The sequence below is a fragment of the Jaculus jaculus genome, chromosome 8 (genome assembly GCF_020740685.1).
Source record: "Jaculus jaculus isolate mJacJac1 chromosome 8, mJacJac1.mat.Y.cur, whole genome shotgun sequence".
Lineage (NCBI taxonomy): Eukaryota > Metazoa > Chordata > Mammalia > Rodentia > Dipodidae > Jaculus > Jaculus jaculus.
The window spans coordinates 124,599,727-124,625,776 of record NC_059109.1 but is presented as its reverse complement, the minus strand read 5'-3'; the positions used below and the strand labels follow the sequence as shown (position 1 = coordinate 124,625,776).

At 44.5% G+C, this 26,050-nt stretch overlaps 1 protein-coding gene across 1 annotated transcript in view; it reads right to left on the bottom strand.

Annotated features, from left to right (window-relative positions):
* Pkig (cAMP-dependent protein kinase inhibitor gamma) overlaps nt 1–22,203 on the bottom strand; it is an 83,833-nt gene extending 61,630 nt beyond the window's left edge. Inside the window, exon 1 of the mRNA XM_045156766.1 lies at nt 22,135–22,203. The gene's annotated coding sequence lies outside the window, so the exon portion shown is untranslated. The remainder of the gene's footprint in view (nt 1–22,134) is intronic.
* Nucleotides 22,204–26,050: the final 3,847 nt, after the last annotated feature.

The window sequence follows — 26,050 nt, the reverse complement described above, 5'->3', positions numbered from 1 at the left end:
ATAGTGAATTCCAGGTCAGCCTAGGCTAGTGTAAAACTACCCTGAAAAACCAAAAACAATAACAAAAGGCTAGGAGTGGGCTGGAGAGATGGCCTAGAGGTTAAGGCACTTGCCTGCGAAGTCTAAGGACTCAGGTTTGATTCCCTAGTACCCATGTAAGCCTGATGCACAAGGTGGCACATGCGTCTGGAGTTTGTTTGCAGTGGCTGAAGGCCCTGGCACACCCATTCTCTCTCTGCCTCTTTCTCTCTCTCTCTCAAATAAATAAAAATAAAAGATTTAAAAATTAAAAAAAAAAACAACCTGGGGGAGCCAAGCACCTTTAATCCCAGTACTTGGGAGACACAGGTAGGAAGATCGCTGTGAGTTCAAGGCCAACCTGACACTACATAGTGAATTCCAGGTCAGTATAGGCTAGAACGAGACCTTACCTCAAAGGGGGGTGGGAGGGAATGGAAAGATGACACAGTGGTTAAGGTGCTTGCCTGCAAAGCCAACGACTCAGGTTTGAACCTCCAGCACCCACGTAGAGCTGGATTCACACAGTAGCACATATACATGGAGTTCATTTACAACAGCCAGAAGCTCTGGCCTGCCTGTTCTCTGTCTCTGTCTTTCTCTCTCACCCTCCTTGCAAATAAAATAAAAATATTTAAATTTTTAAAAAGCTTGGAGGGGGGCTGGAGAGATGGTTTAACGGTTAGGGCAGTTATCTGCAAAGCCTAAGGGCCCAGGTTCAATTCTCTAGTACCCACGTAAGCCAGATGCACATAGTGCACATGTGTCTGGAGTTCCCTTGTAGTGGCTGGAGGCCCTGGTGCACCCATTCTCCCTCTCTCTCTCTATCAAATAAGTAACTAAAATATATATTTTTTAAAAAGCTGGGGGAAAGGGAATCCATCTGTCTCTGTGATAAAAGAGATTAAAAGAACATTGAGCCTGGAGTAGTGGTGCACACCTTTAATCCCAGCACTCAGCAGGCAGAGGTAGGAGAACTGCTATAAATTTAAACCAGCCTAGGATTATAGAGTGAGTTCCAGGTCAACCTGAGCTACAGTGAAACTCAACTTCGAAAAAGCAAAAAAAAAAAAAAAAAAAAATGGGGGAGGGACTAGAGAGATTGCTCAGGGGTTAAGGTGCTTGCCTACAGAGCTCCCCAGGTTCAATTCCCCCTTATACACATAAATCCAGTTGCACAAAGTAGCTGGGTACGGTGGCATAGGCCTTTAATCCCAGCACTTGAGAGGCAGAGGCAGGAAGATCGCCACGAGTTCGAGGCCACCCTGAGACTACAGTGAATTCCAGGTCAGCCTGAACTACAGTGAAACCCTACCCCGAAAAAAATGAAAAACAAACAAACAGATGCACAAAGTGGCACATGTGTCTGGAGTTTGTTTGAAAAGGCTGGAGACCCTGGCATACCCATTCTCTCCTCTTTCTCTGCTTGCAAATAAATAAATAAATACTTTTTTTTTTTTTTGAGAGCACCAGAGAGAGAGAGAGAGAGAGAATGGGCACACCAGGGCTTCCAGCCACTGCAAACGAACTCCAGACGTGTGCACCCCCTTGTGCATCTGGCCAATGTGGGTCCTGGGGAATCAAGCCTCGAACCGGGGTTCTTAGGCTTCACAGGCAAGTGCTTAACCACTAAGCCATCTCTCCAGCTCCCAATTTTTTTTTTTTAAAGAACACTGACTGTAGAGCTCTTGACCATAGGCAAGTTATTGTTTCTCCATGTGTCTCGGTTTCCTGTCTGCAGCTTAAGGCTAGCAATAGTTGCTATCACATGGAGCTGTGGGAAGGATTAAGCTGCTTAGATACACCTGGAAAAGACAAGACACTCAGTAAATAATGACCTGCCGACCCTGCCACTCTGTTATTTTCTCTCCAGACAGTGATTAGGGAAGGCTTCCTTGAGGAGGTAACATCTGAACTGAGGTGATATTTGAGACCTAAGAAAGAAGATGTCAGTGAAATTGGGGAAGAATGACCCAGGCAGAAAAAGACAAGTACCTCGGCTCAAGCAGTAGGAGTTCCGAGAGACACGTGCTGCACCTGGACAGAACCAGGGAGGCAGTGAAGCAATACAGCTGGAGAGGCAGCAGCTGTGCCATCGGAGCTCTGGGAGCCACAGAAAGAAGTGTGGGCCTGGGATATCACTCACTTGGTTGAGTTCTTCCTAGCATTCATGAAGTCCTAGGTTTGACCCCCAGCTCCACATACACTGGGTGATGGTACACACTTGTAACCCTAGCACTCAGTATCGGAAGTTCAAGGTCACCCTTGGTTATACATTATGGAGTTGGTGGAAAACTTGAGATACTTAATTCTGTAGCCCACAGTGGCATCAAGCTCATGGTGACCCTCCTTCCTACCTCCTACCTCAGCCAGCCTCCCAAGCCTCCTGGCATAGGAGTCTGGATCTATGCATTAAGGAAAGCCACCCAAGTGCTAGGAGCTGTGGATGAAATGACCAAATGTATGTTTTTCCAAGATGACCCTGTGGGAAAATCTGAGATTGGCACACTATCATATAGCTTGAATCTGGAACATCTCCCATGGGCTCATGTTTTGAATGCTCTTAAGATGTGGGCCTAGCTGGCAGAACTGGGTCCCTGGGGAGCAGGCCTTTAGGTTATGTGTGACCCTGGCCCCAGCCTGTGCTGTCTTCTAGTCTGCGCCATGTGAGGGGCCAGCTGCACACCTTCACTGGCATGACTCCACCATGCCTACTCCTTTAAACGGGTGAAATCTTTTGAAACTGTGAACTCGTCTCTAACAGGTATTTTATCACAGCAACAAAAAAGTCACTAATACCTTGGGTCAATATTAACATCCTGGTTGGAATACTAGATCATATACATCAGTTTTTTTTTTTTAAAGATTTTTTTATTTATTTATTTGAGAGTGACAGAGAGAGAAAGAGGCAGATAGAGGGAGAGAGAGAATGGGTGCGCCAGGGCTTCCAGCCACTGCAAACGAACAACAGACGTGTGCGCCCCCTTGTGCATCTGGCTAACGTGGGACCTGGGGAACCGAGCCTCGAACCGGGGTCCTTAGGCTTCACAGGCAAGCGCTTAACCGCTAAGCCATCTCTCCAGCCCATATACATCAGTTTTTACAAGATGTTTTTATTAAAGCCAACTAAGTGAAGAATACATAGGATCCCTCTGTATTATTTTTATAACAGCACATGACTATTACAACTATCTCAAACAGAAAAAAGAGCCAGGCATAGTGGTGCATGTCTTTAATCCCAGCAGTTGGGAGGCAGAGGGAGAGGAATCACTGTGAGTTCAAGGCCAGCCTGGAACTACAAAGTGAGTTCAAGTCATCATCCTAGGCTAGAGTGAGACCCTACCTCAAAAATGTAAAATAGGGCCCGAGAGATGGCTTAGTGGTTAAGGCACTTGCTGGCAAATCCAGTTCCCACATAAAGCCAGATGCACAAGATAGCACATGTGTCTAGAGTTCACTTGCAGTGGCTAGAGGCCCTGGCAAATCCATTCTCTCTCTCTCTCTCTCTCTCTCTCTCTCTCTATCTGCATCTCTCTCTCTATCTGTATCTCTCTCTCAAATACTTAATATAAAATATATACAAATAAAATTTATCCTAGCTGCCATAAGAACAACAGATTTATATCCATATAAAATATGTATGTATACACGTAAAAATTTTGAGACAGTCTCATGTATTCCAAGTTAGCTTCGAATTTGTAGCTGAGGATAACCTTGGACTTCTAATCCTCCAAACTACCAAGATTACAGGCAAGCATCACCATACCTGGTTTATGTGGTACTGGTGATCGAACCCAAGGCCTCATACATGCTCGTCAAGTACTGAGGTAACTGAGTTATATCCTCAGCTCACAAGTGAATCTTTTAAAGACAAAAAACTAGGCATAGTGGCTCCCACCTAATACCCTGGCACTTGGGAGAATTGAGGCAGGAGGACTACTTCAAGTCTGAGGTCAAACTGGACTACCCAGGGAGTTCTAGGCCTGTCTGATCTACAGAATAAGACATTGTTTCAAAACAACAAAACAAACTGGGCATGGTAGCACTCGCCTTTAATACCAGCACTCAGGAGGCAGAGGTAGGAAGATTGCTGAGCGTTCAAGGCCACCCTGAAACTACAGTGTATTCCAGGTCAGCCTAGGCTAGAGCAAGACCCTACCTCAAAAAACCCAAAAAATAAACAAGGACTGGAGAAATGGCTTAGTGGTTAAGGCGCTGGCCTGCAAAGCTGAACGACCCAGGTTCAATTCTACAGTACCCACATAAGCCAGATGCACAAAGTGGCACATGCATCTGGAGTCTGTTTACAGTGGCTGGAGGCCTTGGCATGCCCATTCTCTCTTCTCTATCTGCCTCTTCTCTCTCTCTCCAATAAATAATAAGTAAATAAATAATTTAAAGAGCTGCAGAAACCAGGTATGATGACGCATGCCTTTAATCCCAGCACTTGGGAGGCAGAGGTACTAGGATTGCCATGAGTTCGCAACCACCCTGAGATTACATAGTGAATTCCAGGTCAGCCAGAGCTGCAGTGAAACCCTACCTCAAAAAACGCAACCAAACAAACAAACATACTAATTATAAAAGGGCTGCAGAGATGGTTTGGCAGGTTAAGGTGCTCACCTGCGAAGCCTAAGAATTGATGTTCAAATCTCCAGGTCCCACATAGTCAGAAGCACAGTGACACAAGCACGCAATGTCACACATGTGCACAAGGGGGCGCAAGTATCTGGAGCTCACTGGCAGCAGGCTGAAGGTACTGAAGTGCCCATTCTCTCTGCATCTTTCTCGCTTTCTCTCAAAATAAAAAAATAATAATAATAAATTTCAAGGCCACCCTGAGACTACATAGTGAATTCCAGGTCAGCCTGAGGTAGAGTGAAACCCTACCTCGAAAGACCAAAAATAAAAAATGGGCTGGAGAGATGGCTTAGCGGTTAAGCGCTTGCCTGTGAAGCCTAAGGACCCCAGTTCGAGGCTCGATTCTCCAGGACCCACGTTAGCCAGATGCACAAGGGGGCGCATGTGTCTGGAGTTCATTTGCAGTGGCTGGAAGCCCTGGCGCGCCCATTCTCAATCTCACTCTCTCTATCTGCCTCTTTCTCTCTCTGTCACTCTCAAATAAATAAATAAAGATGAACAAAAAATTTTTTAAAAAAACTAATGTTGGGTGTAGTGACACATGCCTTTAATCCCAGCACTTGGTAGGCAGAGGTAGGAGAACTGCTGTGAGTTCAAGGCTAGCCTGAGACTACATAGTGAATTCCAGGTCAGCCTGGACTAGAGTGAGACCCTACCTCAAAACACACACACATACACACAAACACACACACACACACAAAGGCCAGAAATGGTGGCACACACCTATAAACTCAGCACTATGGAGGAAGAAGTAGGAGGATCCATGAGTTAGAGGCCATCCTGAGACTACAAAGTGAATTCCAGGTCAACCTAAGCCAAAGTGAGACCCTACCTTGAAAAAGTAAAAGAAAAAAAAAGGAGATGCAGAGATGGCTCAGCAGTTAAGCACTTGCCTTCAAAACTTAACAACCTGATTTCAATTCCCCAGTATCCACATAAAGCCAGTTGCACAAAGGAATGCATGTATCTGGAGTTCATTTGCATCTGCTAGAGGCATGCTCATTCTCTCCTATTTCTGCTTGCAAATAAGTAAATTAAAAAAAAAATTGTAAGCTGGGCATGGCAGTGCATGCCTTTAATCCCAGTCAGAGGTAGGAGGATCACTCTGAATTCAAGGCCACCCTGAGACTACAGAGATAATTCCAGGTCAGCCTGGGCTAGAGTGAAACCCTACCTTGAAAAACCAAAAACCAAAACACAAAATTCTTTTTTTTAGGGATGGCTAAAAAGATGGCTTAGCAGTTAAGGTGCTTGCCTGTGAAACCTAAGAATGCATGTTCAAATCTCCAGGTCCCACACAGCCAGATGCAGTGATACAGGCGTGCAATGTTGCACACATTCACAAGGGGGCATGTCTAGAGTTGTTCACAGCATCTGAAAAGACCCTAGCATGCTCATTCTCTATCTCTCTCTATCTCTCTCTATCTGTGTGTGTGTGTGTGTGTGTGTGTGTGTGTGTGTGTGTGTGTATGCACGCCCCTCTTTCTGTCTCTCTCAAAAATAAAATACTAAAAAAATTTTTAAAAGGCAAGAAAGAGCTGAGTGTGATGGTGCACGCCTTTAATCCCAGCACTTAGGAGGCAGAGGTAGGAGGATCACCCTGAATTCGAGGCCACTGCATAGTGAATTCCAGGTCAGCCTGGGCAAGTTCCTACCTCAAAAAACAAAAAGGCATGAAAGAGAATCAGGGATACAAACTGATAGCTCGCCTGGCACCCAGGCACAGCAGGCTGTGTTTTGTTGCTATGACAATGTTACCAACAGGAATGAATGTCAACAGGCAAGAGAACAGAATGGAAATGAGTCTTCTAGCTTAAACAATTGAGTATTTAAATCATACCTATCTAAAAATGTTTGTAAGAATTCTGTATAAACTAATGTATGCCAAACACACAACATAGTCCTCAACTCATAGTAGACAAGCAGTATGTATATAAATGCTTGTTTGTTTTTTTCGAGGTAGGGTCTCACTCTAGCTCAGGCTGACCTGGAATTCACTATCTAGTCTCAGGGTGGCCTCAATCTCACGGTGATCCTCCTACCTCTGCTTCCCCAGTGCTGGGATTAAAGGCATGCGCCACCACACCTGGCAGTGTTTATGTAAATGTGAGAACAAAATTGATCCTAACCGTCCAGTACATTAAAAAAAACCAAACATTAAGATATACCTCAGGCACCAGATAAAATTCCCTAGCCAGATGTGACAGAGCATACTGAAGATAGAATTCAAATAGGAATACTCTATGGGGAGGGGGGATTACAAATTCAATGACTTTGGAATTAAATGGGCACTGCTTTTTTTTGTAGATGAAATTATGGACTTGTCATTGATTTTGGGAAGTGTAAAACTGGAGTTTAATCTGTTTCAGTGAAGAAGATATAAAACTCTAAGATGCTATAAATCATAAATGTAAAGAGGGCCAAACTGTTACTATCTATAATAACAAAAATGAAAGTCAAACCTCAATGGCAAGTAATCATTTTTAAATTTTTTCAGGGCTGGAGAGATGGCTTAGCAGTTAAGGTGCTTGCCTGTAAAGCCTAAGGACCCATGTCAAGCTCTCCAGATCCCACATAAGCCAGATGCATGAAAGTGAGGCAAGTGCAAGGTCGCACATACCCACTAGGTGGCACAAGTGTCTAGAGTTGGACTGCAGTGGCTGAGGCCCTAGCGTGCCAACTCTCTCTGTCTCTCTCTCTGAAATATAAATAAATGAAATTTTAAGTTTTAAAACTTCCTGAGGCTGGGCGTGGTGGTGCACGTCTTTAATCCCAGCACTCGGATGGCAGAGGTAGGAGGATCGCCCTGAGTTTGAGGCCACCCTGAGACTACATAGTGAATTCCAGGTCAGCCTGAGCCAGACTGAGACCCTACCTCGAAAAACCAAAAAAAAAAAAAAAAAAAAAAAACCTTCCTGAGATTTTAAGCCACCATGTTAACTGTCAGACCCAACCGGGGTGTCATCAGGGCCAGTCCGTGTCTCTTCCCATAACATCTAGTTCTTATTTCAGGCAGATAAGCTCTGTGTGTGGTTTGGATGAACGTCTTGTGTAACCAGAACTGTTTGTAGCACTGGGGAGAGGCAAAGTGTTTAAATTTTTATTTTAAAAACAAACCAACACTGATTCTCTAGGGAAATTTGGGCTTTGGGAAGTAGTTAAATAACCTGTGGATGACAAAGCTATCTTTAATTAGGAGCTGACAGATTGTTGTAAGAAAAACCTAGACAAATAAGGGCACTGTTTATACATTTGAAAAATGATAGAACAGATTATGCTACAAAAGTTTTCCAACACAACTCTTTGACCAACAACTCCTTAGGGAAATTATTTTTAATCCCTTTATCAAATTGATTGATGCATATTTCATCTAAAAAGCATGTATGGACCAACTGTGGTAGTTTGAATGTGAAATGTCCCCCACAACCTCACATGTTTATGACTGAGCCTTATTCTCAATCCCCAGCTAGTGACAATTTGGGAGGTGGAACCTTATTGGAGGAGACTTGTTGCCAGGGGGTGGAGGTAGACACTGAAGTTTATTAGTCTGGCTTGGCAGTGCTGGCCAGTCAACTCTCTTGCTGCTTCCCGCCTTGCTCTCTGCCAAGATGAAGCTTCCCCTCGAGACTGTAAGCTAAAGTAAAACCTTTCCTCCCTTCAGCTGCTTCTGGCCAGATGTTTTGTCCCAGCAACGAGAAGATAACTGCAACAAGCTATAAAGTTGTTTTGGGGCTGGAGGGATGGCTTAGCAGTTAAGGCGTTTGTCTGCAAAGCCAAAGGATCCTGGTTCAATTTCCCAGGATCCACGTTAGCCAGATGCACAAGGGGGCACATGCATCTGGAGTTCGTTTGCAGTAGCTGGAAGCCCTGGTGCGCCTATTCTCTCTCTCTCTCTCTTCCCCCTGTCCCTCTTTCTCTGTCAAATAAATAAACAGATAAAAATAAAATATTTTTAAAAATGTTTTCATGGGTTTTTTTCTTGTTGCTGTTGTTTTCATTTTTCGAGGTAAGAGCTCCCTCTAGCCCAGTCTGACTTGGTATTCACTGGGTAGTCTCAGGGTGGTCTCGAACTCACAGCAATCCTCCTACCTCTGCCTCCCGAATGCTGGGATTTAAGGTGTGTGACACCATACCCAGCTATTTTCATGTTTTAAGAAACAAATGTAGCCAGGTGTGGTGTCGCACACCTTAAATCCCAGCACTCAGGAGGCGGAGGTAGGAGGATCACCGTGAGTTTGAGGCCACGCTGAGACTACACAGTGAATTCCAGGTCAGCCTGGGCTAGCGTGAGACCCTACCTCAAACACACACACACACACACACACAGAGCCAAGCATGGTACTATGTGCTTGTCACACCAGTGCCGGGGAGGCAGACAGAGGGATCCCTAGGGATCACTGGCCAGCCAGCCTATCCTATCAAGTGGGCTTCAGGTCCATGAGAGACCTTGTCTCAAAACAGGTAGAAGGTGCCAGGTATGGTGGTGCATGTCTTTAATCCCAACACTCAGGAGTCAGACGTAGGAGGATTGCCATAAGTTTAAGGCCACCCTGAGATTACATAATGAATTGCAGGTCAGCGTGACCAACAGTGAGACCCTGAGACCCTGCTTTGAAAAACCAAAAAAAAAAAGAACCAGTTTCTTCTGCCATGATGAAGCTCCCCCTGGAAACTATAAGCCTGAAATAAACCCTTTCCTCCCATAATCAGCTTCTGGTAGGTGTTTGTCCCAACAAGCAGCAAGGGTCTTCATGAGGAGGACACCTGAGACTATTCTCAGGCCCACAACACACATGCAAGTACATAAACACACATGCCAGGGCTGGAGAGATGGCTCAGCGGTTAAGCGCTTGCCTGTGAAGCCTAAAGACCCTGGTTCGAGGCTCAATTCCTCAGGACCCACGTTAGCCGGATGCACAAGGGGACGCACGCATCTAGAGTTCATTTGCAGAGGCTGGAAGCCCTGGCATGCTCATCCTCTGTCTCTCTCTATCTGCCTCTTTCTCTGTCACTCTCAAATAAATAAAGAAAGAAAGAAATAAAATTAAAAAAACAAAAAAAACACACACGCAAAGAAACAAAACAGGGCTGGAGAGATGGCTTAGTAGTTTAGACACTTGCCTGAGAAGCCAAAAGACCCTGCCAGGCTAGGTTCCCCAGTAGTCATGTAAGCCAGATGCTCAAGGTGACATATGGCCAGGTCAGTTTGGGCTAGAGTGAGACCCTACCTCGAAAAACCAACTAAGCTACATCACCAGCCCTAGACCCTGATAATTTTTATTTCCTTAAAATGCTCTAGCATTTGGAAGGAAGAGGCAAGAGGATCAAGAATTCAAGGTTATCCTCTTGGCTACATAGTGAGGTCAAGGCCAGCCTGGGTAACATGAGACCCTGTCTCAAATTTTTTTTAATCCTTAGAATGATTCTATATGAACTAGTAATACAGCTTATTGGCAGAGCACTTGGCTAGAATGTGAGAAGCCCTGAATTCAATCTCCAGAATAAGAAAAAAAAAAAAAAAAAAGGCAGGGGAGGGCAGGGATAGGGACTACTATATTTGCTGGGCCTATAATCATGGCCACTTAGGATGCTGAAGCAGGAGGATCACAAGTTCAAGGCCAGCCTGGGCCATGGACTGAGTTCAAAACCAGCCTTACAGCTGGGCATGGTGATGCACATCTTTAATCCAGTGTTCAGGAGGCAGAGGTAGGAGGATCCTTGTGAGTTCAAGGCTAGCCTGATACTACATAGTGAATTCCAGGTCAGCCTGGGCTAGAGTGAGAGACTACCTTGAAGAACAAAAAAAAAAAAAAAAAAAAAGGTGGGGGCTAGAGATGCAATTCAATGGTAGAGCACTAATGTGTGAGACGCTGGAAGAGAAGAGAAAGAGAATGATACTTTTACTTTACACTAGCCCTTTTCTCTAACAAGGAAAGTGTTCAAGACATTTTCAATTACAAGACATTTTCTAGTTTAAATTAATTATATTTCTTGGGCTGGAAGATGGTTTAGTGGTTAAAGCACACACCTGCAAAGCCTAAGAACCCAGGTTCAATTCTCCAAGTCCCATGTAAGCCAGATGCACATGGTGGTACTTGTATCTGGAGTTCGTTTGCAGAGGCTAGAAGCCCTGGCATGACCATTCTCCCTCTTATCTCTCTCTCTCTGTCGCTAACAAATAAATAAATAAAATTTAACTATAATTCTTACTTTCCCAATTATTCATATTTCCCCTACTAAAAGTAGATAGTATATTTGCTGCCAACTATGTTGTTGAACACAATTAGGTTATCAATCTAACCTAAATAAGGCATTAAAATATCACTGAGTTGGACGTGATGGTGCACACCTTTAATCCAGCACTCAGGAGGCAGAGGTAGAAGGATCGCTGTGAGTTCGAGGCCACCATGAGACTACATAGTTAATTCCAGGTCAGCCTGGACCAGAATTAGGCCCTACCTAGAAAAACAAACAAACAAAGCAGAAAAGGGACTAGATGGAAAGAAGTAGTTCAGTGGGAGGGAAGGGGGAAGTTAATGGGAAGTGATTATGATGAAGATCAAAATACATTACACACATATATTAAGTTATCAAGAAATAAAATTTTGGGCTGAAAGGATGGCTTAGCTATTAAGGCGTGTGCCTACAAAGCCAAAGGACTCAGGTTCAATTCCCCAGGACCCACGTTAGCCAGATGCACAAGGAAGCACACGTGTCTGGAGTTCTTTGTAGTGGCTGGAGGCCCTGGCATACCCATTCTCTCTCTCCCTCTTTCTCTGTCAAATAAACAAATAAATTAAAATAAAATACTTTAAAAATTAAAAAACTAAAATTCTTACTGAGAATTTGAGGCCATCCTGGGATACACAAGATCCTCTCAAAAAAAATGGAAAAGAAAAAAGGCAACAAGGAAAGGAATAAACATTTCCCCGTGATCCTATGGCACAGACATAAGGAGTTTACCTTCCTTCTACAGCAGCGTTAGTCACAAACAAAACCATTGTACTATAAGCGTACAACAGAATATTACTTGGCCACTCTGAGACTACACAGTGAATTCTAGGTCAGCCTAAGCTAGAGTGAGACCCTACCTCCAAAACTCAAAAAAAAAGAAAGAAAGAAAGAAAGAAAGAAAGAAAGAAAGAAAGAAAGAAAGAAAGAAAGAAAGAGGAAAGAAAAAGAATCTGGGCATGGTGGCGCAGGCCTTTAGTCCCAGCACTCGGGAGGCAGAGGTAGGAGAAACGCCATGAGTTCAAGGCCACCCTGAGACTATATAGTGAATTCCAGGTCAGCCTGAGCTAGAGCTTGAAACACCAAAGGGGTGGGGGGATAGAATGGTGGTTTGTCAGAAACTAGAAAAGGGGAAAATGGAGATGGTTTGCTAAGTATAAAATTTGAAAAGAAGAAAAATTTGAGTTTTGTATGATAAAAATCTCTGGAGATTGGTTAAACAACAATGTGTATATACTTAATACTACTAAGCTATATACTTAAAAGTGGTGAGGAAGGGCTGGAGAGATGGCTTAGCAGTTAAGGCGCTTGCCTGCAAAGCCAAAGGACCTCAGTTTGATTCCCCAGGGCCCACATAAGTCAGATGCACAACGTGGCGCATGTATCTGGAGTTCATTTGCAGTGGCTGGAAGTCCTGGTGCACCCATTCTTCCTCCCCCCCTCTCTCCTCCCCTCCCTCCCTCCCTCTTTCCCTTTCTCAAATAAATAAATATTTAAAAATAAATAAATAAAAGTGATTAGGAATAATAAATAAATAAACAAAAAAGTGGTTATGAAAATGGTATATTTTATATGTACTTTGCTACAAAACATTTAAAACAACTTTTGACTAGTAGTTCTTGAGATTTTTCCCGTATTTTTTTTCTAAAAAAAATAGAAGCATACTTATGGTAATCTGCTTTTTACCCCTAACCATATGATGCAAATATCTTTCTCCTATATATGGCTTCCACCTAAGTCTTTTTAATGACTGAAGTACCCACCACATGACTGTACCATACCATAATTTAACTAATCAGTTTTCAATTCTTCAATAACATTAAAACACTAGTCAATGACTCTGCATACTTTCTGATGATGTCTTTTTTTTAAAAAAAAATTTATTTGAGAGAGGGAGAAAGTGAGTATGAGCATGCCAAGGCCTCTTGCTGCTACAAGCGATCTCTAGATGCATGTACCACCCTGTGCATTTGGTTTTACATGAGTACTGGGAAAATGAACCCGGACCTGTAGGTGTCATAAGCAAATACCTTTAACCCCTGAGCCATCTCCCCAGCCCTTGATGATGTCTTGTCACAAACACCTGCTTGTACCTGTTCTTTTTTTGTTTTGTTTTGGTAGCAATACTTTGATTTTCCCTTGGGAAAATTAATTCTGGGGGCTGGAGAGATGGCTCAGCTGTTAAGGCACTTGCCTGCAAAGCCTAAGGACCTGGGTTTGATTCCTCAGTCTCCATGAAAAGCCAGATGCACAAGGTGGCACATGCATCTAGAATTAGTTTGCAATGGCTAGAGGCCCTGATGTGCTCTCTCTCTCTCTCTCATCTGCCTCTTTCTCTTTCTCTCTCTCTCAAATAAATAAAGTATATTTAACCAAAACAAAACAAAAAACCTTGGATTGGAGTTACGGCTTAGCAGTTAAGGTGCTTCTCTACAAAATCTAAGGATCCAGGTTCAATTCCCCAGTTCGCATGTAAGCCAGATGCACAAGGTAACGCAAGTATATGGAGTTCGTTTGCAGTGGCTAAAGGCCCTGGCACACCCACTGTCTCTATCTGCATCATTTTCTCTCTCTCTCTCCTATAAATAAACTGTTACCTTAATACCTATCCTTGTCTTTCTACCCCCAACCAACTCTTAACCTATGTGGCTAGACTAGGCACATTCAAGTGTATTCCTAACTATGTGTCTACTATGTTGCTATTATCATTTCTCCTACAATTACATATCTGCTGCTTTGGGGGCTGGGGTGTAATACAGTGACAAAGCAAGTACTTAATATACTTGAGGTCCAAGGTTCAATCCGTAGCACCTGCAGAAGGTAAGAGGAGGAGGAAGAGGAGAGAGGAAGCACTTACTTTTTCTCTATCACACAGCTGCTTGTTCACTTAACCTTTGTATTTTAACTCAATTCTCTTGAATTCTCTCAGCATAGAATCATATTGAAAGTGAGAATTAGATCATCCCAGTGGTGATTAACAGGAAAATCTCTGTGCTCAGTAGACCAAAATACAGGATACAAACACAATGTGACTTTGGGTGAGCATTTTAGCTTAGTTTTCACTTATACATTGGGGATCATAATAGGGCCTATCTTGCAAAGTTTTTATAAAGAGTCTATGGGCTGGAGAGATAGCTCAATGGTTAAAGGTGCTTACTTGCAAAGCCTGTAGCCTAGGTTCAATTCCCCAACACCCACATAAAGAGGTGCATGCATCCCATTTGCAGTGACAGGAGGCCCTGGTGTAACCATACTCTGTCCCTCAAATAAATAAGTGAATAAATCAAAGATTATATTAAGAGGTGGTAGAGTGTTAGCCTGGCACACTCAAGGCCCTGGGTTCAGTTCCCTGTACTCCCTCAAACACTTGCAAAATGATAATATTACTAAGATTAGTGCATATAAAATGTTTAATACTTGTTCAATAAATGTCTGCTATCTGCCAATAATGAAAGTGTGGGGCTGGAGAGATGTTTCAGCAGTTAAAGACACTTGCTTACAAAGCCTGATGACCTGAATTCAGTTCCCCAGTGCCCATGTAAAGCCAGGTGTGCAAAGTGTTGCATGCATCTGGAATTCATTTGTAGTGGCAGGAGGCCCTGATATGGCCATACTCACTCTCTTTCTGTCTTTCTCAAACAAACAAACAAACAAAAAAAAACCTGTTCTAGGGCTGGAGGAATGGCTTGGAAATTAAGGTACTTGTTTGTGATGCTTAACAGCCCGGGTTTGATTCCCCAATACCCACATAAGCCAAATGCACAAGGAGGCGCATGCACATGAAATTTCTTTGCGTGGCTGGAGGCCCTGGTGCGCCCAATCTCTCTGTCTGTCTCTCTTCTCTCTCTCTCTCTCTGCTTGCAAGTAAATAAAGTAAATAAAATTAAAAAAAAGAAAACTGCTCTGGGGCTAGAGGAATGGCTTAGTGGTTAAGGCACTTATCTGCAAAGCCAAAGGACCCAGGTTCAGTTCCCTAGAACCTATATAAGCCAGATGCACAAGGGGGCACACACACCGGGAGTTTGCTTGCTGTGAATGGAGGCCCTAGCACACCAATTCTCTCTCCCTGCTATTTCTCTCCCCCATCTCTCTCTCTCAAATAAAGAAAAAATAAAAAATATTTTTAAAAAACTGCTCTAAAAAAGAAAATGTGGTTTGCTGTCCATGTGCAGATCCTTTCTTGTGTTTGCTGCATTTCTGTCAGCAACAGTCTCTCCTCACTCCTTCCAAAGGAGAAGCCATTAAGCATCAAAGGATGCGTGGAGCTTATCCACTCCTACATTCTCAGGGACGCTGTACTATCGATTTTTTCCTTGGGCTCCTGTATCTTCTCAGCCTTCCCCTCCCACCAGCTCTGTGCCAACTCTTATGCTTTAAAAAACTACTTATCCCTCAATCGCTCCCTAGCATGCCCCTCCCTTTGCCTTACTCCCCAGTCGCTCTTCTCTCTCTCCCTCCACAGCCAGCCTTCTCTGAGCTGCCTACTTTGTCTTTCTCACATCCCACTCCTACCTCGCCCCACTAGCTCATCACACTGAGCCCCCAGATGCTGGGATTAGAGCTTCCACCCCTCCACTCCACCCACCTCTCAGCCAGGTCCTAGTGACCTCGGTAACTTACTCAGATGACACGCTTCCATTTTAACTCTTTCTTCCTTTCTCTTTTTAGTTCCCTCCCCCCCTCCTTCCCTTCCTCTCTTTTCGGGGTTTTTAAATAGTTTATTTATTTATTTGAGAGAAAGAAAATGGGCACATCAGGGCCTCTAGCCACTGTAAACTAACTACAGTCCCATGGCCCCCCCTTGTGCTTCTGGTTTATGTGGGCCCTAGAGAGTCGATGGGGGGGGGTCCTTAGGCTTTGCAGGCAAATGCCTTAACGGCTAAGTCATCTCTCCAGCACTCTTCTCACTTTTTTTTTGGTTTGTTTGTGTTTTTTGAGGCAGGGTCTCACTCTAGTCCAGGCTGACCTGGAATTCACTGTGGAGTCTCAGGGTGGCCTCAAAGTCACAGTCACGGCGACCCGCCCACCTCTGCCTCCCGAGTGTTGGGACTAAAGGTGTGTGTGCACCACCACACCCAGCTCTTCTCAGTTTTTTGAGGCAGGGTCTCATTCCAGCCCAGGCTGACCCAGAATTTACTTTGTAGCCCAGGCTAGCCTTAGACTCCTATCTCAGATTTCCCAGTGCTGGGATAATTTGAATTTACCCTTTGGCCTTCATTACTACATTCTACTGTTTTCCCTTCCTGAACCCTTTCTTCTTGGTGTAGCATCTGGAGTTTTTTGCAGTGGCTAGAGGCATGCCCATTCTCTCTTTCTCTAATAAATTAATAAATAAAGCCATGCATGGTGGCACACGCCTTTAATGCCAGCACTCGGGAGGCAGAGGTAGGAGGATCACCGTGAGTTCAAGGCCACCCTGAGACTCCACAGTGAATTCCAGGTCAGCCTAAGCTAGAGTGAGACCCAACCTTGAAAAACCAAATAAATAAATAAATAAATAAATAAAAATAAAATCTTTTTTTAAAAAAAGGTTATTTCAGGGCTGGAGAGATGGCTTAGTGGTTAAGGTGTTTGCCTGCAAAACCAAAGGATTCCAGTTCAGTTTTCCAGGACTCACATAAGCCAGATGCATAAGAGGGCACACATGTCTGGAGTTCGTTTGCAGTGGCTGAAGGCCCTGGTGTACCCATTCTCTTTTTTTCTCTCTCTCTCTAATATATGTATATGTATGTATGTATGTATATGTGTGTGTGTGTGTGTGTGTGTGTGTGTATGTGTGTGTGTGTGTATATATATATATATATATATATATATGTACTTTTTTTTTTTCTTTTCTTGAGGTAGGGTCTCACTCTAGCCCAGGCTGACCTGGAATTCACTATGGAGTCTCAGAGTGGCCTCGAACTCACGGTGATCTTCATACCTCTGCCTCCCAAGTGCTGGGATTAAAGGTGTGCACTATCACACCCAGCCTAAATAAAATATTTTTTAAGTAATTTCAAAACGGCTTTTGAAAAAACTTCAACAGTCATATTAAAAGTCTTATAATAAGGGCAATGAAAGTTTTTGTTGTTAACTATGAGAAAAACTAAGGAAAATAAACTGGAAAGAAAACTTTAAATGTTGGTAAATGTTTGATGAAAAGGATTGTTACAGAACAGTTTAATAGATTGTAACATAAAAGTATATAAATGAGGGGACTGGGGAAATGGCTTAGCAGTTACAACATTTGCCTGTGAAGGCTAAGGACCCCAGTTCGATTCCCCAGGACCCACGTAAACCAGATACACAAGAGGGCACATGTGTCTGGAGTTTGTATGCAGTGGCTAGAGTCATATTCCTTTATGTTGAGCTATAAAATTGTTCAATGGTTAAAGATACTTGTTTAAGAAATTACTTTGTCTATCAAAATGTCACTAATGTATGTTTAAAATCAGGCTAGTTCAGCTCAATGATGACCAGGTTTGGCTTTATTCTTAAGGGACTATATAATCAGTCACAGTCAAGATTTTACTTAAGTAATTGTCTCATTTCTAGTATCTCAAGTTTATTGCTTATAGATATATTGATACTTAAGACATGGCTCCTGCTCTAGAAAAATTATCTTAAACTCTGCTGTTCTGCTTCCAGTTTTGGTGGTAATTGGTACCTGCACAGGTATACAGACTAGCCAATGTTGTTTTCAAACATAGATGCCATGTTTTTATACTGTCTTGTCTTTTCCTGACATACAATTTCTAGGTTAAATCAATCAGCTTAAAGTTATTGGTAAAATATTGTTTTCATGGCTACTAAAATGTTCTACCTGTGATACTTAAAAGATAGAATGTGCATGTTTTCTATATTCCAGATACAGCTTACACTGTCACCTGACAACTGAACTTAAATACTAATTAGAATGATTTGAAACTAGTGTCATTTTCTGACCAGATCTGCTTTGCTAACCAGATATGTTCTGTACCTTTTTAACTAAATCTGGTGGGTTTGGTTTGGTTTTGTTTTTTGTTTTTTTTTATTTTTGAGGTAGGGTCTCACTCTAGTCCAGGCTGACCTAGAATTCACTCTGTATTCTCAGGGTGACCTTACATTCACAGTGATCCATCCTCCTACCTCTGCCTCTCTATTGCTGGGATTAAAGGCATGTACAACCACACCTGGTTTTAACTAAGTCTGTTCTGCTAAACAGATACATACAGTCTCTCTGAGTGATTAATAGCAATATGTAGAAACCAAAGTCAATTGGAAACATCAGAGTTAAAAGGACAACCAATATTTTGGTTCCTGCTCCCAGGTCAGAAGGCCACAGAAGATGACGGGACACTTGCTAACTTCTAGCCTCTGGTAAATCGCCTGTCTTCTTGATCAGGGAAGATATGGAGACTCAGAGATGAGTTCCAAATCAGTGTACCTGCAACATATCAGTCATATCAGAGGAAAATCAGTCCTCCAGGCTTTCCAAAAGAGGGAGGGCCACTTGGTCAGCACAGCTTTGCCTTACCCCAGCAGATGACAATGCTGAGAGTCACAGAATTCCTCACAGGTCCCTAAAAGTCCTACAGAGCCATTACTGACCTACAAAATACATAGTTAATTTTGGCAGCCTGCCTGGCCTTAATCACCCAGCAAGAAAATATAGCTACAATATAAACAAAGATTCAGACTAATAGGCTCTCCTGTCTGATGATGCTGGCTTATAATACTAAACTCTAACATTAACTCATGCCTTCTGCCTCTGCCTGTCCCTGATTAGTCAGCTACTGCTGCCTTTAAATAATAAAAAATTCCAAAAATTGTCCTCACTGGTTATGTTTACCTGATAGGTATTGATTTGTATTAGTCCAATCTCTCCTTGACATGTCTTATTAAAGGAGGAATATCACTAAGGACAGATCTCAGACCCCCATCCTGACATGTAACTGGGCCCTACCTGTAAACCCCATGGAAAAGTACTAAAAGCCAAAATAGCCCCCAGGTGCAGGTAGACAAACCGTCCCTGAGAAGAGGCCCCCAGGTGCAGGAAACCTTTCCTGACCACGGCCCCACCTACTGTACTGTAAATAACTCAAACAGGATGTTCTTGAGAAGAAAAATAAAAATCCCTGTTAACGTTCCTGGAACCCAGCTGTGTCCCCCCCCCCAACCCCCACATGGCTTATGATTAACCAATGACAAGTTTGTAACCACGCATCTGCTTCTGTAAGCCGGCTTCTGCTCTCCCTAACCCTATAAAAGAGACCTTCCACCTTGCCCGGCGCGCTCACGACTGGAGTGCCCGCAGGCGCCTGTGTGAACAATAAAGCTGCCTTTTGCTTTTGCATCCAGTGGCTCGGTCTTGGTCCTTGGGTGTGGGTCTCCCGCCACGGAAGATACCCTCCGGGGATCTTTTATACCCATCAGGCAGTGAGTATAAATTTACCACACCAGAGCCCAGAGGACCGCGCACCCACCAGAATGCGGGTGGGGGGGGGGTCAAAGAGCATCCGAGGCGACGGGCTCGGGGGACAAAGGGTTTCACTCTAGCTCAGGCTGACCTGGAATTCACTATGTGGTCTCAGGGTGGCCTTGAACTCACTGTAATCCTTCTACCTCTGCCTTCCAAGTGCTTGACCTCAAAGTCTTGATTCTCCCACCTCAGCCTCCTGGGGGCTCGGACTGCAGGTATGTGCCACAAAGTCTCCGCCTGGTGTTGATCTTTCAGTTCCAACTGCAGTAAACTGCTTTCATCTCTATGAATCTACTTTTCCCCCAGTGTTGTGAGACAGGGTCTTACATAACTCAGATAGGCTTCAAACTCACTATGTAGCCAAAGTACTGGACATATAGATGTGAATCACCATGCAGGGGTCCATGCATGTACATCTGAATATGTTTGGAATGCTAGCCCTTACCATTCGCTTCAACTCTCCTCCTCCCACATACAGCTAACTCGTACTACTCCCTCTGAATGCTATCAAAACTTTCCTATGGCTGGCATGGTGGCACAGGCTTTTAATCTCAGCACTCAGGAGGCTGAGGAAGATCAATGTTGAGTTTGAGGCCAGCCTGAGACTACATAGTGAATTCCAAGTCAGTCTTGGCGAGAACGAGACCCTACCTCGAAAAACCAAAACAATTTTTTTTTTTTAACAAAAGGCAGATGTGAACTCCAAGAACCTCCAGATCTGTGAGCTAAATAAACCTCTTTTCTTTATGAAGTTACAGTGCTTCAGTGATTAGGTTTTATAAATACATTTTTATTTATGTACTTATTTGAGAGAGAGAGAATGGGTGCACCAGGGCCTCTAGCCTCTGCAAACAAACTCCAGACACATGCGCCACCGTGTGTATCTTGCTTATGTGGGTACTGGGAAATAACCCTAGGTTCTTTGGCTTTACAGGCAAGTGCCTTAACTGCTAAGCCATCCCTCCAGGACCCTGTGCACTTTTAGGAACCTTCAAATCCACCTATAAGACACCCCAAGGGAACACCAAGGGGTTAAGGAATGAAGGAAGAAGCCGTCACTCCAGCCCTGGGTTTTAATAAGACCATATTCACAACCATTTTTAAGTGACCATAAATGAACGATTTCAGAGTGAAAAATGGCAGAGTAATGAGACCAAAAGAGGGACTGAAATTGTTCTACCGCTGATCAAGAGCACACACACCTGATTAAAAATCATTCCACAGTCTGGCATGGTGGCACACACCTTTAATCCCAGCACTTGGGAAGCAGAGGTAGGATCACAGAGTTCAAGGCCACTCTGAGACTACATAATGAATTCCAGGTCATCCTGAGCTAGAGTGAGACCTACCTCAAAAAAAAAGGGGGGGGGAGATGGAGAGATGGCTTAGTGGTTGGGTGTTTGCCTGTGAAGTCTAAGGACCCCGGTTCAAGGCTCAATTCCCCAGTACCCAAGTAGCTTATTTGCAGTGGCTGAAAGCCATGGTGCGATCATTCTCTCTTTCTCTGCATCTCTCTCTCTCTCTCTCTGTTGCTCTCAAATAAATAAAAATAAACAAAAATTTTAAAAAAGTCATTCCATGACACATATCTGTGATCCCAGCACAGGAAGTGAAGAACTAGTAGTACCAGTCAGGGCTGGTAAGACCTTGTAAACAAAGAAAGAAATCCTGTGGAAGCTTCCTCTGCCCCCCAGATAAAGTACAAACTTCTCAAAACTTGCAAAGGCAGCCTGTCAAGAGGGGCAGATCCTTAACCCTCAACCATCAAGTACTTCTCAGATTCTCTTCTCTAACCAGCCTGAAACCTACAGTTTGGGAAGAGTTCAGGCTTCTAGGCAGACCTGCACTGTCTCCCCAAGGATTTACACGCCTTGCTCTCTCTGCCAAAACCCTGGGCACTGTACCAGCCTCATCTTCTGGCCAATACAAAAGCATCCTTCGTGTCTCATTTTGAGAGTCACCTTCTATGACCATCCCGACCTCTGAAAATCCAGATCAACTGCCTTCTCTACATTCACAGTCACCTGTACGTCCAAAGCCATAGCTCCAATCGCGACGGCCTCCCGTTCATAGATGTGTTTCCTCACTAAATCTGTCGAGTTCCCGAAGGACAAGATGTCTCTCTCCTTCACTTTTTCGTTTCTTTTCTTTTCTTTTCTTTTATTTTTAAACTTCTGGCGATCAGCCCTGAGCCTGGCTCTCAATAAACGCTCCACGGTGCTCCTCGCAGTAATAGCCATAATAAAAGCTCCCAAGTACGGAGGATTTCAAACACTAATTCAGTCTGTAAACAACCTTACAAGACAGGTGTGACCACCCCCCCCCCCGCCCCACTAAGCACGTTTGGAAACTGACGCACAAAGAAGTCACACACTTCGCTGACCCCCCCCAACCCCAGCCCACCCCGAGAGTCGCACACGCATACATTGTCTGCAGTTCCGAGTTACTCCTCGGTCCCCAAATACGAAGGGCTTTTTTTTTTTCTTTCTTTCTTTTTTTTTTATTTTTTTTTTTATTTATTAAAGAGTGAAAGTTTGTCTGTGAGGCCCAAGCATCGCACAAAAAAAAAAAAAATAACCAACCCACCGCGCACCCACCAGAATGCGGGCGGGGGGGGGGGTCAAAGAGCATCCGAGGCGACGGGGCTCGGGGGACAAAGGTCCGGCCCTCCCGCGCTTCCCCGCGGTCCCCGGCGGCCCAGCCTCTCGCCCTGGACGCCAGGCCTGGGGGAAGAAGCGGAAGGGGGGTGCAACACGGCTGTGATTGCCCGATCGACCGACCGACCGACCGCCACCGCTCACCTGCCGCCGTCTCGCCGCCTCCAGCTGCCCGGGCCGCCGGCGCGCAGCGCCTCCCGGGGGCCGCCTGGCGCCCACAGCTTGCGGCGGAGCCGTTGCCTAGACGACCAGAGCTGCCGAACTCCCGCTGCGCTTTGCGCTAAGGCGGCTCGGAAGGGACAAAAAGGAAAAGATTCGCGTCCTCTCCGGCAGCCCCCGAGGGAGGTTGGGGACTAGTCTTGGTCCTAGCCAGAGCTATCCACCTTGGCTTGGCAGCCCGGAACCTGGACCTTAGGAAAAGTAGGAGAGGAGGGTAGAGAGCCAGGTGAGGGCTTGTGCCTCGGATGCTGCTTGTGCCTTGGCTGTCTGTCACCTGAGAAGGGGACTGTATGGGGAGAGGAGGGGACTCTAACCAGGAAGCTTGCTAGACTGGGGAATATTTATTTACTGGGTGTGGGAGGTTGTTTGGTTTTTGTTGTTGCCAAGTGCTTGTTGGTTAACCGACAAGGGTGTCAGGTAGCCTAGGCCAGCCGGGAACTCACTTTGTAAAGAAGGATCACCTTGAACTTTTGATTCTCTTGCCCTGAACTGCCTAGTGCTAGGATTCCAAGCATGTGTCACACCCAGTTTATGAAATTATAAAAGCCGGGCATGGTGGCGCATGCCTTTTAACCCCAGGACCCCGGAGGCAGAGGTGAGTTCGAGGCCAGCCTGGACTACAGAATAAGTTTCAGGTCAAACAACAACAAAAAAGATCGTTTCATGGCTGGGGAGATGGCTCAGTGGTTAAAGGTACTTGCTTACAAGCCTAATGGCCAGAGTTCAATTCCCCAGGACCCACATAAAACCAGATGCACAAAGTGAGGCATGTGTCTGGAGTTCCTTTGCAGCGGCAGGAGGCCCTGGCACACCCACTTTCCCTCTCTCTCTCTTTCAAATAAGTAAATAAATAAAACAAAAAGTTTAAAAAAAATTTAAAGAGGCAGGAATAGGTAGTGTGGGTGTGCCAGGGCCTCTTGCCACTGCAAGCGAACTCCAGACACATGCCTCACTTTGTGCATCTGGTTTTATGTGGGTCCTGGAGAATTGAACTAAGGTCTTTGGGCTTTGCAGGCAAGGTCTTAACCGCTAAGCCATCTTTCATCCCTAAAATGGTTTTTAAGTTGTACTTATTTATTAGGGGGGGGGCAGATAGAGAATGGGTGTACCAGGGCCTCCAACAATGTAAACAAACTATATATACACAGATACATGTGCCACATTGTGCCTCTGGCTTTTTTTTTTAATTTTTTAATTTTTATTAACATTTTCCATGATTATAAAAAAAAAATCCCATGGTAATTCCCTCCCTCCCCCCCCACACTTTCCCCTTTGAAATTCCATTCTCCATCATATTACCTCCCCATCTCAATCATTGTGTGCCTCTGGCTTTATGTGGGTACTGGGGAATCAAACTAGGGTCCTCAGGTTTCACAGGCACCTTAACCACTACACCATCACTCCAGCCCCCAATAAAAAATACATATTGTGGGCTGGAGAGATGGCTTAGCAGTTAAGCACTTGCCTGTGAAGCCTAAGGACCCCGGTTTGAGGCTTGATTCCCCAGGACCCACGTTAGCCAGATGCACAAGGGGGCACACACATCTGGAGTTCGTTTGCAGTGCCTGGAAGCCCTGGAATGCCCATTCTCTCTCTTGCTCTCTCTCTCTCTGTTGCTCCCAAATAAATAAAAATAAACAAAAAAATACATATTTTTTAAATCTGGGTATAATGGTGTACACAGCACTTGGGAGGCCACCCTGAGAATACATCGTGAATTCCAGGTCAGCCTAGGCTTGAGCGAGACCCTACCTCAAAAAAAGAAGAAATTGTTTTTTTTCTGTTTTGTTTTGTTTTTTTTCGAGGTAGGGTGTCACTCTGGTCCAGGCTGACCTGGAACTCACGGTGATCCTCCTCCCTCTGCCTCCCGAGTGCTGGGATTAAAGGCGTGCGCCACTACGCCCGGCTCTAGATTTTTTTTTTACTACTTTCTATTTTCTAAGCTTATTCTTTAATTATTATTATTATTATTATTATTATTATTTTGGCCAGGTGTGGTGGTGCATGCCTTTAATCCCAGCACTCGGGAGGCAGAGGGAGGAGGATCACCGTGAGTTCGAGGCCACTCTGAGACTACATAGTTAGTTCCAGGTCAGCCTGGACTGGGGTAAGATGCTACCTAGAAAAACCAAAGAATAAAAAAGGGCTGCAACTTGGCTTCCCAGGAATAGGTGGTAAGACCCTATTGCTGAAGACTCCACATACTTGGGCTGCAAGGCCACTGAGAAATCCTGCTGGAACTGAGCTGATAACCTCCTCCATGTAGACCAGCTGACAGAAAGCTGGAAGAAGCCATTCTGCATGCAGTTCAATGGGAGAAAGAGAAATCACTAGTGAAGATACTCAACAGTGGACACTGCAAGCCTTATGTTTGGCCAGCCAGGCCAAATGAGTGAATGGGTACAATAGTGGCACATCTGGCATAGTGGAAACCAACTGCCCTCCAATTGGACTAGAGGTCTGCTCCATGGGAGGGAATACATCCCTGATACCGAAAACTTAAAACAGGGGTAGTCATGAGCTCCCGGGGTGTAACATCTGCTGCTGTCTGGCTAAATGTATATACTATGCTTATCAATCTGCCCAGTAAGCACTTCTCTTAATGTTCTTACCCTTATATTAATGCTACTCTCACTTTTGGTAGAGAATCTTCTCTTTTCAGATGGCAGTGACCTTGGGATGACTCAGAAGGCATCGTGGTGCTGGAAAGAACTGACAAGAGTGCTCAGTACTGCAATATCATTATAACACCTTCCAAGGCTCAGGGTCTATTGTGGAAGAGGTGGCGGAAAGAATGTAAGAGCCAAAGGAAGGGTAGGACTCCTTACAACGTGCTCCCCCCAGACACAAAATGGCCTGGATATCCATGACCTCATAGTGCCTGATACTACCTACACAAGACCATCATAATAGGAGAAAAAGATCATGACATGAAAATAAAAGAGAGACTGATTGAGATGGGGAGGGGAGATGATGGAGAATGGAGTTTCAAAGGAGAAAGTTGGGGGAGGGAGGGTATTACCATGGGATTTTTTTTATAATCATGGAAGTTGTTAATAATAATAAAATAATTTTAAAACTTGAAAAGAAAAAGAAGGCTGCAGAAATGGCTTAGCAGGTAAGGCACTTGCCTGTGAAGCCTAAGGAGGCATGTTTAATCTCCAGATCCCACATAAGCCACACACACAATATGACACATGGGCAAGGTTGCACAAGGTAGCGCATGCATTTGGAGTTCGGGTACAGTGGCTGGAGACCCTGGTGTTGGTGTGAGAGACCAAATATAACCATTAAAAAAAAAGGCCCAGGCCTGACTTAGAGAACTAGCTGGCCAATGTGCTGACATTTTGCTTCTGTAAAGTTTGCTTGCTTAATTGCTGCCTTTCCTCCTAAAGTTTCTGAGGAATCTCCACTTCAAGGACATTGCAGAAACACGCCACTGTGTGTGTGTGTGGGGGGGGCCACTGTGGCCCTCGACCACCTGCTTAGATAAGAAACTGAGGACTCTCCACTTCAAGGACAATGGAGATTACTTCATCTGCCTGGAGTGCCCCTAGCTCCTGCCCCCAACTTTGCCCACTGAAACCCCAAGCCAATCAGAACTGTTGAAATCAACCAATCATGTATCTATCCCCTGCTTCTTTGTTTGAATTCCTATATGAACCCCTTTCCCCAAAAGAAAGGGGCTCTCTCCCTCACTGCCGCTGTGCTGGACTGTGGGGACAGAGCCCAGGCCTAGGCTTGCAATAAAGAAACCTGTTGCTTTTGCATTCGAGTGTCTGGGCTTCTGTGGCGGTTCTCTGGGTGATGGGGGACTTGGCACAACAGGTGGAGGCAAAAT